At 39.7% G+C, this 17556-nt stretch overlaps 1 protein-coding gene across 4 annotated transcripts in view; it reads left to right on the top strand.

Annotated features, from left to right (window-relative positions):
* HECW2 (HECT, C2 and WW domain containing E3 ubiquitin protein ligase 2) overlaps nt 1–17556 on the top strand; it is a 170691-nt gene that overhangs the window by 18049 nt on the left and 135086 nt on the right. Inside the window, exon 1 of one of the 4 annotated variants that reach the window (XM_064433897.1) lies at nt 2605–3139. The exons of 2 other annotated variants lie outside the window; for them this stretch is intronic. The gene's annotated coding sequence lies outside the window, so the exon portion shown is untranslated. Of the gene's footprint in view, nt 1–2604; nt 3140–17556 lie in introns of those variants that run through there. One more of the 4 variants, XM_064433894.1, reaches the window with a different exon arrangement.

Genomic DNA, 17556 nt, shown 5'->3' with positions numbered 1-17556 from the left:
ATGTCTCCTTAGTATTTGTGTGGAAGTAATTAATAGTGCTAAGCAAAAAGTGTATTTCTTTTTAATATTAACGCATTATGAATTGCATTAATGTTGTCTTTTGTTAAGTTACCAATGTCTAAGGTTAGAGCAGCTGAAAATGTTGCAAGGGGTGCATCCTTATGTCAGTATGTCATAGTTTCTTGTCATATACAAGATATTAAGAACATTAATTAGAAAGTTTTGATGTCTAATGTATCATTAGAGTAAAAGATTTCTACAGTCAATAGCAATTTGCATTTTCATAACTAAATAATTTTTGAGGATGGCCAAAAATTGTTTTTTTCTTCAGTGAAACTTTTACCAAGAACATAACAAAACATTTTTTGGAAGCTTTTGTATTCTAGTACTACTTCAGCTATTTTTATGTCCTAATTTCCAGGTGAGAACAATTATAATTTTGTGAACGTCTACCCAAGAGTATCTTTGCCTCAAATGCATTGTAACTTGACTTTGCAAAGAGATTTGTCAGCCTGGAAAGGTATTGCTATGTGTTGTGGACTGCCCATCTCTGTTACTGAATGATAGAGAAGACAGTAGGAGTTTCTGTTTTTTTCACATGAACTTTTTGGCAAAGGAGAGATAAAAACGATCGGGGAGGGCTGGGTGACAGCAATAGTTGCTGGACATAGGAGAAAAGACATGTGTCTCCAGAAAAGCAGGCTGGTTTTCTGTGGTTTTGGGTCTGTTGAAGGTAAACTACTCATTGCCTCAGTGCATGCTCTGAGCAGTTCTCCTCTTGCTTGCTAGCAGTGTGTGTGAGCCCCCATGAAGACTGAAGTAGCAATTCCTCTGTGGAATGTGTTTATTTTCTAGTGTGCACCCTGCTCTATTCAGGGGCAGCCAGAGTTACATCTGAGGAAAACAGGGAAGAATCCTCATCACACCAAAGATGTGGGAACTGTTAATAAAGGACTGTGCATGCAGCATCACATAGAATGTGAATATGTCAGGAAAGCATGCATAGAAATCAACATGTTTGTAACCACCAGGAAAGAAGCAGTGCTGATTTTCTACAAATACATTAGATTTTGCTACTGTGGTTGCTGCCATTGATGTTTGGGGGAAGTCAAGAGGATTCATATGAATTAATGTTTTTGCTTAGTGGACAAGAACATTTCCAGTATTCATTTCAGGGAGAGAAACACGAAAATCCACTGCATTAGCTTTATGTACTTTTTAATTTGACAGATGAAAAGTCTTAACTTATGGAAAGTCTTCACTCATGTCATACAGTCAAAGGGCTTTAACAGCTTGCAAATCCACTGAGAATAATTCATTAGCTAAAGGTTTTCATCTTCTGGGTTTCTCATCTCAACATCAAAAAAAAAAGTCATGATAAACAAAAACAAGGAACAAATAATCACAAATGTTATGAAACTCTTGGCACTGCACTTTTTTTTTTCTATTTTCATCTTGTTTCAGAAAGTAAAATAATGCTACATTACTGGAGCCAAGCCAAGGTACTGCTGAAAAGACTGATGTGTCTGCAATGTCCAAATAAACACTAACTTATATGTGATCATTCAGATCTGATCCTTTAATGTAAATTCAATCTTTTATTACAATTGCACATCACAGTATTACACTTTTCAGTATAAGAAATGAGGGAAAATCTGTATAAGGCTAATCAGTTGCACACTGATCATTTGCACATTAAGCTTTTTTAAACTACCTCGGACCAATGTGCCAAAAGGTGTGCAAGTCACAGAAAAGAAACAAACCAAAGTTTTAAAGCTTCAGGTAGGTGGAAGAGTGTCAATGACTTTTATAGCTTGACCTACTTTGGAATACAGCTGCGTACATTCCTATCTGGAGCAGTTCCTCCAGCACAGAAGGGCTGAAGAGCAAATTCCCTCCTATTGGAGCCCAAGCCCACAGTGCCATGGGCTTCACTACAGAAAGGATTTGAAGCCCAGGGCTTTGAGAAGGCACTGTATTTACTTTTTATTTTGACATCCATTAATTTAATATGGTTGCCATCTGGTTATTCTGAAGAAACTGTTTCCCATATATAAATATATATATATATATTAGAAAACAGATGTGAAATACAAAGAAGCAATGACTGATGTGCTCCTTACTTGTGGGAAGATTTTATCTATCTTAATATGCTTTAGAAAACAAAGCATGAGGTGTTGTCTCATAATAACAACCATAACCTTGATAGTGTAAGAATATGTGTATAAAATAGCCATTTTTTCCTGCTACTGACATTACCGTGGTTTTGTTGGGCTGTGATTCTGCAGTGGTTCACATCTCTCTTCCTCTAGATTACTGTGTTTTGTACATATTAATGTATTTTAAGTTTTCACTTAATTTGTGGATTTTTTTGTAAGCACATTTCCTATGAAAACAATCCTGAATTCATTGTGATGGACAAAGCAGAAGTGAATTTGCCGAAAAAGTAGCGAAGGTAGAGCTGTCGGCACTCGGCTGCTTTGAAATAGACGGGTAATTGGCACGGGGGGACGGTGAAGGCTGGCTCATACTCGCGGCTGATGACACCGATAGCCGTCAGTGCAGATAACTGTGCGACTTAAAAAAACCCCGGCGTTTCTCAGCACCACCTCAGCGGCGCTTGCTCGTCAGTAGCGGTGACAATGTAGCAGCCGCAGGAGCCTTTCCCCCGCTCCGCTCGGGGATCGCTGCTCACCCGCCCACCCCCTTTGCTCATTCCTGGGGGCGCTGGGCGCTGCAGCCGGGGCCTGGGCGGCATCCCCGCATCCCCCAGCCTTGCGGGCGGCTTTGTTACCGGCTGCCCGCCCCCGGCGCCGCCCAGGCCCGCGGGGCTGCGGCCTCGGCCCCGGCCCGGCCGCCCCCACCCGGGGAAGATGCCGGCGCGGAGGCGGGGGCTGGCGGAGGGGCGGGGGGCGCGGCCCCGCCGCTGAGGCGGCGCGGGGGCGGAGGGCGGCGCGGGCGCCCCTGCGCGGGAGGCGCTCGCCCCGCCGTGGGCGCGGAGGGGCCGCCGCCGCCGGCGGGAGCCGCGTGCCGCAAGGACGGGGTGACTCCGGCCGCCGCCCGGCTCCGCAGCGGCCGCGGGAGCCGCCCTCGCTGGAGCCTGCCGCGGGCGCGGAGCCGCAGTGCGCGCCTCGGCCAGGTGAGTGGGCGCGGGAGCCCGCGGGGCCGGGGGCGCGGCGGGGCCGGCGCGGGGCTCCCCGCGGGCCGCGGCAGGTGCGGCACCCCCGGGGCTCCGCTGCTCGCCGCGGCGGCCCCGTCATGCGGGAGGCTCGGGCGCCGCGCTGCCGCGGAGCCCCGCAGGGTTCCGCTCGGCTTGATTTAAATCGGTTTGGGCCATTAAATTATAACTGGTTTCCTGCCCGGGGAAGGCGTTCAGCACTTTGTGTGCCGCGTTTATTTCCTCCGGGCTGTCCCCCTTCGCCGTTTAGTGTATTTATTTATTTATGTATGAGGCTGTTCTCCAGGTTCTACATAGCACTGTCCGTGGTGGGGAAGAAAGATCACCGCAGTTTTCAAGCGTGTTGTTTTCAAAACAGGGGGACTTAATGTGCGTTTCTATTGCTGTATGTACAAAATACAGGACAATGACAGTATGTGTGTGGGAAAAATAGGTTTATATCCGTGTCCTCGCTGTTCTGTGAATTGTTTGTTGATGTGGAGATCTTGTTCCTTTCTTCGTATGTTTTTGTTTTTTCTCTTTAACCTTTTCAGTGCGCATCACTACAAACAAGGGTATTTGAGAAAAACAGAATTCTTTTGGCCTGTATGATGCCAAAATAAAATAGAGTGTGGTATATGTAGTCAGTAATAGAGTTACATAATTTATTGTCGCTTATTTTGTTCCTGGATATATGTCAGGAACATGGAGGGAGTATTTATAACATTTTTTTTCTCCTCCTTTTTCTGGGGTGCTGTGTGACGGTCTTTGCACTACACTACATTGCACTAGAATATTTGCAAGAGATTCGGCCCTGAATCACTCCTGTACCTGAAATACCATCAGGGGCCTTACCTTGCTTCACTTTGTTGATGTCCAGAGCTGCTTCCTGTATGCTCCCAAAATTTCTTTTGTAGACTTTTTTTTCCTGCCCCAACACTTTTTTTCTTTTCTTGCTTTAAAAAAAAAAAGTAAGTCAAACCTCTATAAATATTTCAATAGCAATTATTTACAGTGCTAAGGTATAGAAGGAAATCTGTGTCATGGACGAATTAAAAAACCTTCTTCCTATATGCAGGTGAGCTGTTTGCTCACATATTAGACTTCTTTGGAAAAATGTTGTAAAGAGATGATAATGTATAGTTGCAGCATCAGGCCATAAGGCATGATGTCATTATTAGCATATGAAAGGAATAAGCCTAATGGTGTCTCTCAATCAACACTGCTGTTCAGGCTCTAAATTTCCAAAAATCTGGTGGTTGCTTTTGTGTCAGCTGGAGCTACCACATGGATGTTAGATGTTAGTCCACATGTGTGTATCTATCTTTCTGTCCTTACTTACATCACCTTAAAATGGGCTCTGAGATTCTGTGGAGCTCATATGCTTGACTGGAAACCACTTTTAAACTGCTGCTTGGTAGTAGTTTAACTTGACAGAATCGTAGTTGAAAAGCCTCCCTTCTGTCCATCTGTCTTTATAAAAACAGCCTTCTGGTGATGCCAGAGCAAAGCCGTGGTTTGTTAGCACTATGGATTTAGTTTGGCTTGGAGCATTTGCCAGCCTCTGTCTTCCCCAAAGACCTATTGCTTTCTTGCTGTTTGGTTTTGGAGTGAATTTAACTAATGATAATTCTACTTGTTTTATGCTTCCAGTGTTTCTTCAAACCTGGTAGATTGCAGTGTTGCACCTTTAAGAAACTCTATGTTAGTACAGTGGCTGCCAGCCAGAAACAATATACTGTTTTGTCAGGTTTCCTGAGAAGAAGTTGAATGAATTTTGTGTTTTCCCCTTTATAAGATTAAGTAGTAATGCCTAATGGAAAAGAAATTAACTTTTTCCTTTATGTGCCAACATGCTTTAAACTGCAGCTAAAGCTTCAATATGCTGCAAAATAAGGGGGATTTCTATGTATGAGACTCAATCTGCAGATTAACTTCTTGAATAATTATGTGTAATTCTTGTTTCTTTTTTTTCCCTTTTCAATCTTACTCAGCATTTTGTTTGTTCAAAAACTCCTTCAGTCAGACAGTGGCAAGAATGCTTAGGATATTGCATTTAGTCCACTGGCTAATGAAGCACCTGTTCGGGTAACATTACTGAATCATTGAAAATGAGATGTAAATAATGGGCTTAAGATTTAGTAGCATGTTCAAAATCCTTTATTTGAGACTGTATCCATAATACTGCCTTTCATAGTGCTCTGAGTGGCTGAGCCTGATTTTGTTTGATCCTGCTGTCATTATGCATGGCGTGGCCATAACCTTTGCCTTCACGTTGTGCCTTGCTGGTCAGAGGGGGAGAGGCTGCACTGTAGCTACCACCAGAAGGAAGTGTATTAATTTCATTGCCAATAGATGGAACAGAATTGCCTGTTTCATGTAGAAGTTCTCTAACCTAATAAGAAAGGAGACCTACTCTTGCAACCTTGGACGCGTGTGTTTGGCGCCTCAAGCTACCTGGTGGTATGTGAGGTGTTTCTCTAATCATATCACAGCTCTTTGCCATTTGAGAGTGACATGATCTACTGTTCTGATATTTGACTTTAGTATCTGAGAAAAGATCCTTGTAATTTCCATTGAAATTGAGCTGGGCACCTGTGCATCTGGACATCAGGGCGTCTGTGGTGTGCCTCCACAACAGCTTGTTTGTGATCAGTGGGAATATCAGTGAGGAAAAGGCTGACAATGCCCATGTGCCTGGCAGTAGGATAGAAAATGATGATAGAGCTTTGTGTAGCATGGCTGCGTGTTCCAAGGACACATCTTTGTGGGAAGTAGAATATGATGCTAAACTACTGTAGTGCTTATACAAGAGTTCAAGTAGCAGGTTTTGGTTTTATATTTTTACAGAAGTGTAGACATCAGTCCTTGAAATGCATGTCTTCTTAAATTGGTTGCATACTTGAAGAAAGCAGCGCAGCAGTTGCATGCAGTCTTCTGAGTAGTTGTGTTAAATGACTGCAGTTGGGTTGTGAATTCTCTTTGGAAGTGCAAGCCCTGGCTGTTGGTTGGAGAAGGTCACTGACATTACAAGTGGATGTGTGTCAGTTATCCCTTCCAGCACCCAGGAATCCTGCTACTTGGTTTGATAATAAAGTTGGTGTTAGGTTTCCAAGTTCTGCTGACAGGATGAACACGTTTAGCTTTTGAAGCAAATGGGTAGTCACAGCCTTCATTTCACTCTGTGTTCCCTTGGGGAGCTGTTCCTCCTTCTCATGGTACCAGGTACTTCTCATGGTACCTGGTAGTACTGGGGAGAAAATGACAAGGGACTCAGGCTGAGTCTGGTTTGGATGTAGCCATTGGATTGTGCCACTATTTTGAGTTTTGTTACATTTGCACAGTTTTGTGTTACAACTGTATTTTCTTATGATTGGGGAGGACTAGAATGCTGATAGCAGCTGCTTAATGAACAATAATACTTGTATTTCATAATTTGTTTCATAAATTTGTCATAAAGTAGGCAGTTTTGAAAAACAGACAATAATTATGTTTGAAAGAAAGAGGATCTTCTCTTTGAAGTGTAGTTATCCATGTTTCTACATGGCACAGTTGCAGCTTGTGTGTGCAAAGCAGTAATAATGGAAACTAATTTGAAATTGAAGCATGCGTCCATCATCATTTGGGCAAAAGACCCAACTAGTGCAGTCAAACCAAACCTGACAGCTCAAGTGATGCATTATTTGTACTTTAGAACTAAGGAAATACCCAAAAGTGGGTGATTGATGGGTCATCTGAGTTGTTTGCTTTTGGAGGAGTCATTGTAACATAATTAATCGTTTGGGGCTTGATTCATGGTATTAGCACTGGAAATGAAAAGAATGCTTAAAATAAAGACTAGGATGTTGAAATAAAATTAAAAATAACTATAGTTTAGCTGGTGTTTCTTGAAGTTGCATCATGAGATCAACAGATAAACTGGGGAGTTGTTCATACAGTATTTTGGTTCACATTTCTCAAAGTCTGTGCCTCCTTTCATTTGTGAAGCTGTATATACACACACATAATTTGATTTGTGGACTTCCAGTCATAAACACTTTAATAGCATTGTCAATATCCCTACATGCCTTGTATTGACCACCAGCAAAAGATATTAGGTAACAAAAATTAACATTTTGATAAGAAGCCCACCTAAATATTGCATGGAGGACAGTCAAATGTGTTTTAAGTGCCATGGTGGCCAGGATCCATTGGCTCGGATCCACTTGAAAAATCAGATTAAAAGTTTTTGTGCTTGACAAATCCAATGTCATTAGTTTAAAAATTCCCTGAAGGCTGGTGTTGTAATTAGATGATCCCAAAGCATACAGCAGTAAATTTCATTTTCTTCCAGGAATGACCAGCAGCATCTTTAAAAAAATAAAGCATTAACTGATCCTTGTCAGATAGAATAGCCACAGTAGGAAAGAAGAGTTTTCCAGGAATAAATGTGACAGCTGAAGCTGCAGCAACTCATGGTGAGTGGAGTGGATCAGCCATAGCCTGGTGGGAAGCAGTGTGGTCTGTAAGGATCCTGCTGAAAAAAAAAAATGCTCAAAAGTGATAATTCACTAGGTACTTCGATATTACATGCTGAGAAAAATAGTGTTAAAAAATTACAAAACCAACAACTCCCTTTGGATCCTGATTGTCACAAAAGTCCATCTTTGAGTGATTCCTTACCCTCGCTCTCACAAGAGCATGTGAGCTTCATAGAGCTAGGCTACAGCATTCCAGCTTCAGAAGTATTTGTTCAATGGTGTGTTTTCTTTATTTAAGAGGCTTTTTTAAAAGGCCCCTCTGCTTGGTTGATCTTATTATCATTCTGTATGATCATTGATTTGAGTCTGTTTTGAGCTGGTAGTTTGATAAAAGAGATTTCTCCTGCTAAAAATAAGGAGTACAGATTGTAAATGTATCATCTCTAAAATGTAGCCATAACTACATAAACCCATATTTTATGTTTCTTGCTTCATTGCTCTAATAAAAATGTCTACATTGTCTTCACCAACATAAATATTAGAGTAGTGGAAATAATCTCTTAAATATTTATGTTGTAAAAGAAAATAAGAAAAATACAGCTGTCGTGCTCTCTGAATCTTGCAGAACTTCCCCTGGGGAAGATAAGGTAAGGCTGGGGCTGTACCTGCTGAACCTGAGTGCTGTCTCAGGGCTGTGGCACTGTCCAGGTGTCAGAGGCTCCCTGGCCTGCCTTGGGCCAGTGCCAGCAGCCCTAACAGAGCACTGCTATGGGAAAGCCGTGGGCTAGGGACTGTCCCAGAATGGATTAGGGACAAGACAGGTCTACTCCATGAGTCACGAGCATTTACCATGTGCTGTGTCCTGCATGGCTTCAGCATCTGGCCTGTGCTCATACAGGTACAGGTGTGGCCATAGAGAGGCTGCTGCATGTGTGTGGATTAGGAAAAGCTCCCACTGAATGCTCTTTATCTAGAGAAAAAACCAGAGGACACTGTCACTAAGGAGAAAACAGCACTTAAGGAAGTTTAATGTATATTGTTGTTTCATACCTGTGTGTCTGTATTAAAATAAATACATATATGCACGCATGGTTTCATCTAACAGCCATCTTCAATAATGCTGTGTTGAGCAATGCCCAGAACTTCCCAAAATGCTGTTAGGATCTTGTAAGTGTGTGTAGCCAAGTATCATAATTGGAGTAAATGTCACAGGTTTTGATTGCTTTACATGATGTTTTTGTGTCAAATGTTCTCCTAGTAATCTCTGTGTGTGTAGATATGACATCACTTCTCTGTTTAATTTCCAAAAATGTGTTTTGACTTCCTTGGAATGACATAACTTTCAGCAAAATACAACTTTGACCTAGCTCAACTTTATAAACAAGTCCTATTAACTCGAGTGGGTGCTGTGAACTTACTCTGAGCTTCGGTGATATGTTTTGTGTTGGGCTGTTGACAGGCTGAATTTTTCATTATGAAGCTACAGGTTAGTGTAGAGAGCCACTGCAAAGACTATGTGCTGCTGCTCAGCAGATGTAATTTGTCACTCTCCTTAATGTTCCCCAGAACTCTTGGTATTTCCCACTTCTTGCCTTTGTGCCATATAGTTAGGTGCACTGAACAGTGTAGATGTGTTTTTTGTTCCTGATACCGAAGATAGAGGCTTTTTCATGCTTGAGAGAAAGGTTTTAGGGGTCTTAGAGTCTCTTTAAGCATTGTATAAAACATACTCTAAATATTGCAAATTATGGAAGACTGCTTTTTATGGAGTTGATTTATCAATACCTTTATATTAAATAGGTAAATAAAGTAAAATTGTCAGACTTCATGCTCTGAGATGTGGACTAATAACTGGTTTAAAATGTTCTCCTTATTTTCCTTAGTTGAATTTGGTTGGGTGTTGTTCATTTACTTTACTGGGTACTGGGTTTAATTTTGCCCAGTAGTTTTAAGAATACTCATTCCCAGTGAGATTTTGTGTCTTTTAAAAACTGACTCACTGCTTTGGAAGAAATCTTTGCTTTTGTGTTGTTTCATTACCACGTAATACTGATGGTGATACTGACTATGTGCAAAGGTATGGAATTAAGTACTGGGTTTCTACTTAAGGTAAGTCAATAGGTAAAAGGCTTTGGCTTAGATACACTACAAATAAGTCTGCTTTTGATTTATGTTGAGCTTAAGATACGCTTGCCCCATCTTGGTAGGGTAAATCACTAACTGGAACAATTAACTGCCAAGGCTTTAAGAACATGAAGTCAGGAGGTTTTTAAACCTTGATTATGCTTATCTTGGTTTTTAAAGAGTTTGAAGCGGTACAAATAAAAGTGTGTTCAACACCTCTTGGCATAAGCTTCATCAATTGTCAGCTGTACAAAGGGTACAGCCGTATGAAGTCAATATGAGGAGGACTAATGCATATATTAAATTTTTCTTTTAATGGGAGAAGTGCCATGGATTGCCTTGAAAGAAGCTTTTTCTTTTCACACTCTGTTGGTCATTTCTATACTGCTGGGTTTTGGGTTTTTTTTAAGTTATACAGTGCACTTTGAATCTGTTCATGGAAGAAAAGGTAAGTCTCAGGTCTTGTGCATGTCACTGTGTCTCCTTTCCAAGGTTTATGTTGTTATTGTCACCACAGAAGTGCTTTTCTCTCTGGTACTTTGACAAAAATTCACCCAAACAAATGGGAGAGTGGGGTGGAGGAGCAAAGCACAAGCATTGACAAGCTCTTGATTACTCAGTTTGGAAAAACAGAAATACTTCTCATTAATTGAAGGGGTACTTTTTGCTCTAATACGTGGAAATTTTTCTGACAGATGAATGTGATTTTAAAATTCATTATATCCCTTTATTAATGCCTAAGGCAGTCTGGGCTATCTGTATATTAAAGAAAGACTTTGTTATGTGAAATAGACATTGATTAACCGCATGCAAAATGTTGTGTGTTGACTTAGTGTCTTAGCTGGTTGTGTGTCATTTGGGAAAGAAAAAGCAGAATTGCATGAGCAAAGGATTTAGCTTTCTACAGGATATGCTTCACAACTTGTGGCTGTAAGTCAGCTGCAAGCAAACTTTATTTGTCAAATAATTATTTAGATCTTAATTTGCAACCCTAAGATAAATTGATAAATGTTTACTCATGTAAGTAACCCCAAGAAAAATCAGTGTTGGAATCACTGCTTGTAGGGACAGAGCAGGTTGTGGAGCCTCCCCCTGCCCCTGCAGTCTGGATAGCAGCAGGGCCAGGACAATTAGCATCCAGGGAGTACCACAGCAGAGTCTGCTTGTGTGTCTTCCTGCTGCTGAGGATGGCTTGTCCTTTTGATCCTCCTCTATCCAAAATACCTTTGGAATGTAAATCTCATTTGTTGCCTCTTGGGAAACCAGTAATAAAATTTACTTTTGGACTGACAACCTAAGACCAGTGTGCATTGTTGAAGGCTAGAAGTTGTCTTTTCAGTGAGGAGAAATTAAGGGAAGTTTGCATCCTGTGGATAAAAATGAGTCTTTTCAACTGAGTTTTGTGCTTAATGATTTGAATAAGGGAAAGTGGTCTTGTGTATGATAATGTTGTTGTTGTTTTACTTACTGTTTCAGACTTGCTAAGGTTAACTGGAAAAGGAGATGCTTGTATGCCTGGTTCCAACTAATCTAGATGGGTATAATGCTTAATTGGGCTACTGTGCTTTACACTTCTTAGAAGAGGCCAAGTGCAGCTTAAATTGTTAAGTGGATTAACAGGATGTAATCTGCTTTGATTGATGTATCTGATCAGTTTTCCCTCATTCTGCGTAATGTACTAAGCAACTAGTTGAAAAAATTGGTAAAATGTAGTTTGCTGCAGAAAACCAGCAGTAGTATTGCATGATACATTCACATTTCCTGTATATGGGGAAAAGGTTTTCTCCTATAAATATTCTACTTTCTAAGTTACTCACTGGGTATCTCTACTGCATGTGCTCTCTAATCTTTGTAAAAGGTTAGATAGATTTGAGTGAAGACATTTTATCTCACCAAAATGTAAATAAATGTAATAATATTTTGTAGGTCTTGACTTAAAAGTTCAGTTCTTCTTGTCATTATTCACCTGAAATTAAAAACAATCTATGTGTGGATCTCTTAGAGCATGAATGTTCCAAGATGTAGTTAGGTGCTCTAGCCATATTTTCATCTGCAACTGGTATTTCACTTATCTATAGTTTGTAATAAGAAGCATGGCTAGAAATCTGAGGTGGACAGAATATAACCTATTTTATGTTTAGCCGAAACTGAATGTTAAATTCTCAACTGATTGAAGTTTTTATCCATTATTTGCGCATGGAAAAGTCCCACGGAATAAAGAGCTAGAAGTGTTTATAGCCGTGTTCCTCCTGGACTGCGCAGGAAAAGTTTTTTGTATAGGCTTTTATAGTGGAAAGATTGAGTTGGACTCTGAAGTGTCCCATGGGTGTGTGGATCTGGCACAATGCAGTTAGAAAAGCCCAGGATTAATACTCAAAGAACTGGGAATAAAATGCCCTTGGTTGTAAGGATTCAGCTGTGGAACAGTCTGCCAGATCAGATCATTGAAATCTGAACTGCTGCAAATGCTTCCAGATTTTGAGTTTTGAGGAAGCCCTTTCATGACAAGTGATGTCTCAATGTGAAAAGCTTCCTCTTGCTGCCCTTATCATAGAATCACAAAACGTTAAGGGGCTGGAATGGAACTTAAAGTCCCAACCCCCAAATGTATCTCACTTTCAAAAAAGCATGTAGTAAAATAAACAGTGCTTTTGTTCCTTAAATGTGGCAACCCCCATTAAACCTGTGTAGGAATCCACTATTGCTTTTGATTTACAAATACTGTAATAGTGGTCTTGGGGGTGACATAAAACCAAAATCCAGCATCCTTCTTTCTGCCTTTTGAAACTTCTGGTAGGAATGTAATGGATCCCCCCAAAATCAAGCTTTGTGAGTATCATACCTTCCTAGAAGCAGTGTTCTAGAAAGAGAGTTATGCCTGGTTTATCCTCCAGTTTTTGAGTGATAGTTCAGCCATTATGGAACTGAATATTTTAAATTCGAGTTCCTTACTGCAAGAGTCCAAGTGATTTTATGTAATATTACATTGTGAGATTCTTTTCCTCCTAATTATAGTTGGTGTGTGTTTAAGGTGGTATTTTAATTGGAAAACCACAGAACTCTAATCAATTTAACCACAGAATAGGAACAATTAGTGGTTTAAGACTATGTGTTCTGAAATGTCATGTATCCATTATCTTTAAATTATTCTTTTGATTACTTTCTTTGAAGTTTTTCTATCTTATCATCTTATATGTCCCAAAGTGCTTTCCCTTCTGATTTCCTTCCTCTGCCACTCTCTCTCTCTGTTTTGTCTTCAGGCATCTCTGCAATTATCTTGTCATTCTCATCCCTCCTCAGACCTCCAGTAATTTTGGATTTCTGCAGTTCTCTGCATACACATTCATACTCATGGCTTTTTCCATCCTTTTCGTGTCCTGTTTGGTTTATTAAGGATGGGAGCCTGGAGAGTGGAGTTTTGATTACCCTTGCATAGGGTAATAGAAAAAAAAAGTTCATTAGAAAGAAATATTTGAGTTGTTGGGGTCACATCTGAGGACAGCCCTGTTGGCCAGCCATGGGACTGTCAAAATGTGAACTAAAATGAGGGGTGTATTTGCAAAACAGGGGACGTGATTAGAATTTATCTCCATCTCCCTTTTTCCTGGTCTGTAGCAGATGCCTTGGGTCACCTTTTTCATCAGCTGCTGAACTCTGCTGGTGCAGTAACATTTTTTAAAGATACTGCATCTGAGAGACTGGAAGTCCTTGATGTCAGATTTTCTCCTGTTTGTCGGGAAAGGGTGGCACATGGGAGCTTTTGCTTTCACCTCCAGCAGCTTCTGTGCATTGGCAATGAGGAGGAACATTCACTTGAGATTTTTTACCTATCTTGCTTGAGGGAAGAGTGGGATGCTGCTTTCCAAAACAAGCAAATGGAGCAAGGACTGATCAGGATCTATCTGCAAACTCATTTGCTTCAGCTATGCTTATGGCTTTTTTTAGCAGTTGGAGTGAGTTTTACTGTTTTTTTATAGAACTTAGCCATAAAAGATTAAGGTTAGTACCAGGACTTTTTTTAGTCTCTTCAAAAAATTAAAAATACAGTGGTATGCCCACACATAGAATACTAATTTTAGTTAAGATTTTTTTTAGCAAAATCATGAAATTCTTAGAGCCATTTCTGAGCTCAGAACACATTTGTAAATTTTAAAAAATGTTTTCTGCATATGGTAATTTTAAGCATGGGTCTAGAATGGTTCACGATGCTTTATTAGGTTTTGATAAGTAATTTTATTAGAAGCCAGGAGTGTGAGTAATAAGCAAATCTAAGTGATTTATATGTACTTTAGGCAGACATAAGGGTTGCAGAAATAGAAGCACCACTAATGTGAAGCAACTGAGGTACCTGAATAATGAAAACCTTTATTGGTTTCTTTTAGGACAGTGATACTTTCATTGCATCTTCCCTTTGAGCTCTTTGACACAAACCAATGTGTTTGAATTTATGGACTAAATAATTCCTCTGGCACTTAAATGTCCAGAAACCTTTTGTATTCCCTTTTGCTTTGTTGTCTTTGAATATGATGATTTGCATGAACACTTAGAAACTCTGCACTGTCTAACTTCACTGTCATAACTGATCTCACTGAAATGTGTTCGTGTCTCAAATTCTGCATTTTGATGCTTTTGGCTTTCCTAGCTAATATTCTTATTGGAATCAGCTGCTCACAGCAGAGAATTTAAAAAGCAGCTGTACAAAGATTCCCAGTCATTAACTTTTATCAGTGTTCTCTGTTCCTCTAGTGTGCCTGAGTTCATATGTTGCACTTGGACTGTGGTTGTCTCATTAGAGGCACAGAATTATAGGCTGTGCTCTTGACTTGCTGTTGTACTTGATAGGAATTTAGCATTGGGTAATGCTTAAAGAGCAGCAACAGAGTTGCAAAATAACATACCGGGTATATAATTCATACCAAGAAGATCAGTTAGTAAATTTAGAACATAGTTTCTTTTGGGAATCTGTGGAGACAAACAAGCAATTTCAAAGGGGAGGAACCCCTTCTGCAAAATCACAGTTTCATCGTAGACACTTGGTATAGCCTGATGCTTAACACTGGGTTGCTCTGCAGTTATACTTGGTTGCCAACCAACAGCTTTGCACTGGGAGATAGAAAAGTAGAAGAAAGAGAAAGAAGAGAATTTTGAAAATGTAGTTTAACAAAATGGATTGGATCACGAAGATTAAAGAATAGCACAAGGAAGCATCATGCTTATCAAAAGGGGAGCAATTAAAGCAAGATTAATTTGTTGCCAGCCTTAACAAATCTGTACATTTTCCTTTGTTTTCATTAGAAGCCTGGAGTGTGAGCTGACTTACTGTTTAACTACTTAAGAAGTGGAAACTGCAGTTATTTTGGTCAGTGGATGGAAGGTTTGTCAGCTTTTCAGGTTTGAAAGGAGCCTCTGAGATAAGTATCTTGAAATTCTTTAAGTCAGAACATTGAAGGCAATATATGTAATATTTTATAATTATTGTATTGCCAGTTGCATGATTGTTACCTTGCTCTTCTCTGTGCTGTTTTTGTGAGGATAATTAATTAGCCTGATGTTTTGAAAAATTCCAAGGAAGATGAGTAACAGCTCACATGTAGTAGATGCCCATGATATTTCTTCTATTAGCCCTACTCTCCCTAGAGCTACAGGAATGTATTAAACTTTTCCTAATGGCTGTGTTCAAGGCCAGTCCTTATTACAAAAGTGAGGGAAAGGACTTGGGGGGGAAAAAAGAAGAGGCAGAATTTGGCTGGAAATAGTGTAACTATTGGTTCCCCAAAGTTACCTTTGAAAACAAGCCCAAATTATTTGCTGTTGTGGTGAGAATCTTTTATTCTGTCTATGCTTTGCTTTCAGCATGGAGGTGAAATGATACTTGGCTTTGGAAATACTGTTTTATGTCAATGTATCCATGCAGTAATTCTGTGTGAGGGAAGACTTCTGCTGGAGGAAAGCTTTGGATAACTTAATCACATTTCAGCCTCCTGACAAGTTGCAGGTGGTGCTCTGCCTGCTCTTCCAGAGAACAGTGACTCATCATGACCTACAGAATGGTTAAGGTGCAGGTTAACTCACATTGTGCTGAGTTTTAGATGAAATAAGACATACACTTGAGGTTTTTTCCACAAAGTTTTCTAAACAGTTAAATGCACTCAGTTTTGATTCAATAGGTGCTGTTCTTTTTTGACCAAAATGCCAAGCTCGTTAAAATGCTTCTGGATTCTTTAGGAGAGGTTTTTAAAATACTTCATATAATTTACTATAATTATTTTATGAGGTGTTTCAGAATAAGGAAAATTGTGAGATAAAACTTGGAGTGGGGGAAGAGGAAGGGAGGGACTGAGAGCAAAAAAATAAGTAGCTACTATGCCTGAAAAGAAAGATAAGCAGGGATAATTTTGCAGTTTTGCATGTTACTAAAGACTGTTCACTTTACAGTACTTTTGTGATATGCAAAAATTTGCTGCAGATGTGGGTGATTTTTTTTTTTGGTGTTGCAAATTATTTTTGAAAAAATCTTGCTTTGTTTCTTCTTATAAACAAGCAGTTACAGGATGCTTCTACTAATTTGGTGGGATACAAAGTTTGTGTCACTGGCTGTGATTGAATGAGGTAAATTTGGACTTTAATACCTAATTGGTCTCCAAGGCTTTTAGCCTTAGTAGGAGTATGGAAAAAGAATGTTGGAGTTCATCTAGAATGTGGTTGTAATGCATGTTTTTGTGTTGCTTCTCTAGTGTGCACAGTATAAACCATACCTGTTTTTGAAAAGTTCATTTCTTACTCTAACTTCTCAGGATTATCTGCTGCAGAGCCCAGTTTAAAGTGATACTGTTGGCTCCAAGTCAGGATGATTGTGGCCATCTTTTTTTCAGGGAACATCTTAAGTACTATCAGACACATGTTTGTATTTAATATATATATAGCATTTATGTTAATAGTGGTTTTCAGAACAAGAAATTGTATGAGGGAATTTAAGTTTTAAAATATATTTCTGTTACCATTGATCTTTAGACATGTGAGAGGAACTGAAAAGCAAAAATTAAATTTCATGTCAGAGACTGAGGTGGTATTGCAGGGCTAATTTTGCACTCTCTCAGACTTTCTTCCTCATTTTATGGACTAACAGGCTTAGTGCAGGACTGGAATTCTGCATAATACTATTTATTAGAAAATGTGTTTATCACCCTTCAAAAGGTGGTTACTTCTGTGGTAGAAACGTGGGACTGAAAGTTGGGGTGTTATGGCAAACTCAGCTCAGAAGGAAAGAAGGTACTGTCCTTGTCTGGAAAAAGATTGCCGAAGAATTGTTGGCCAAAACTGAACACTAAGCAATAAATCTGTGTTTTATAATGGAGTGTATTAAAGACCTGAACTGTTTTGAAGGTGAAATCCCAAATCATCGGAGCGTACCTTGTCAGTCGAGTTTGTCAGAATGCTGAACTGCCTACTTCATTTCCATAGATGCTTAATCAGATGCCTGGGGGAGAGCTGCAGTTGCTGATGTTGAGAAGTTTAAGTCAGGCTCCTTCCTCTTTTGAAAATCAGCTCTATTTTTACAAAACAGAATCCCTAGATTATCTTTTAAAAGCAGGTTCTTGTAAGGATTTTTCCCCCTAGAGAAAAAGTTTTAAGCAAAAAAAAGAAGACAGAATTTCCTTTTGAAATGGAAAAATATGAGTGTGGATGAAATGAATACTTGAACTTCCCATCTTTGAAATTACTTTTGAAAACAAGCATGGAGAAGTTTGTGTGTTATTGCTCAGAATATTCTTCAATAATTTTCTTGTTGATTGCTGTAGATGCCTGTGTATTAAA

The sequence above is a fragment of the Passer domesticus genome, chromosome 10 (genome assembly GCF_036417665.1).
Source record: "Passer domesticus isolate bPasDom1 chromosome 10, bPasDom1.hap1, whole genome shotgun sequence".
Taxonomy (NCBI): domain Eukaryota; kingdom Metazoa; phylum Chordata; class Aves; order Passeriformes; family Passeridae; genus Passer; species Passer domesticus.
Note: the sequence above shows the minus strand (reverse complement) of the source record. Positions and strands in the feature narration are given on the sequence as shown.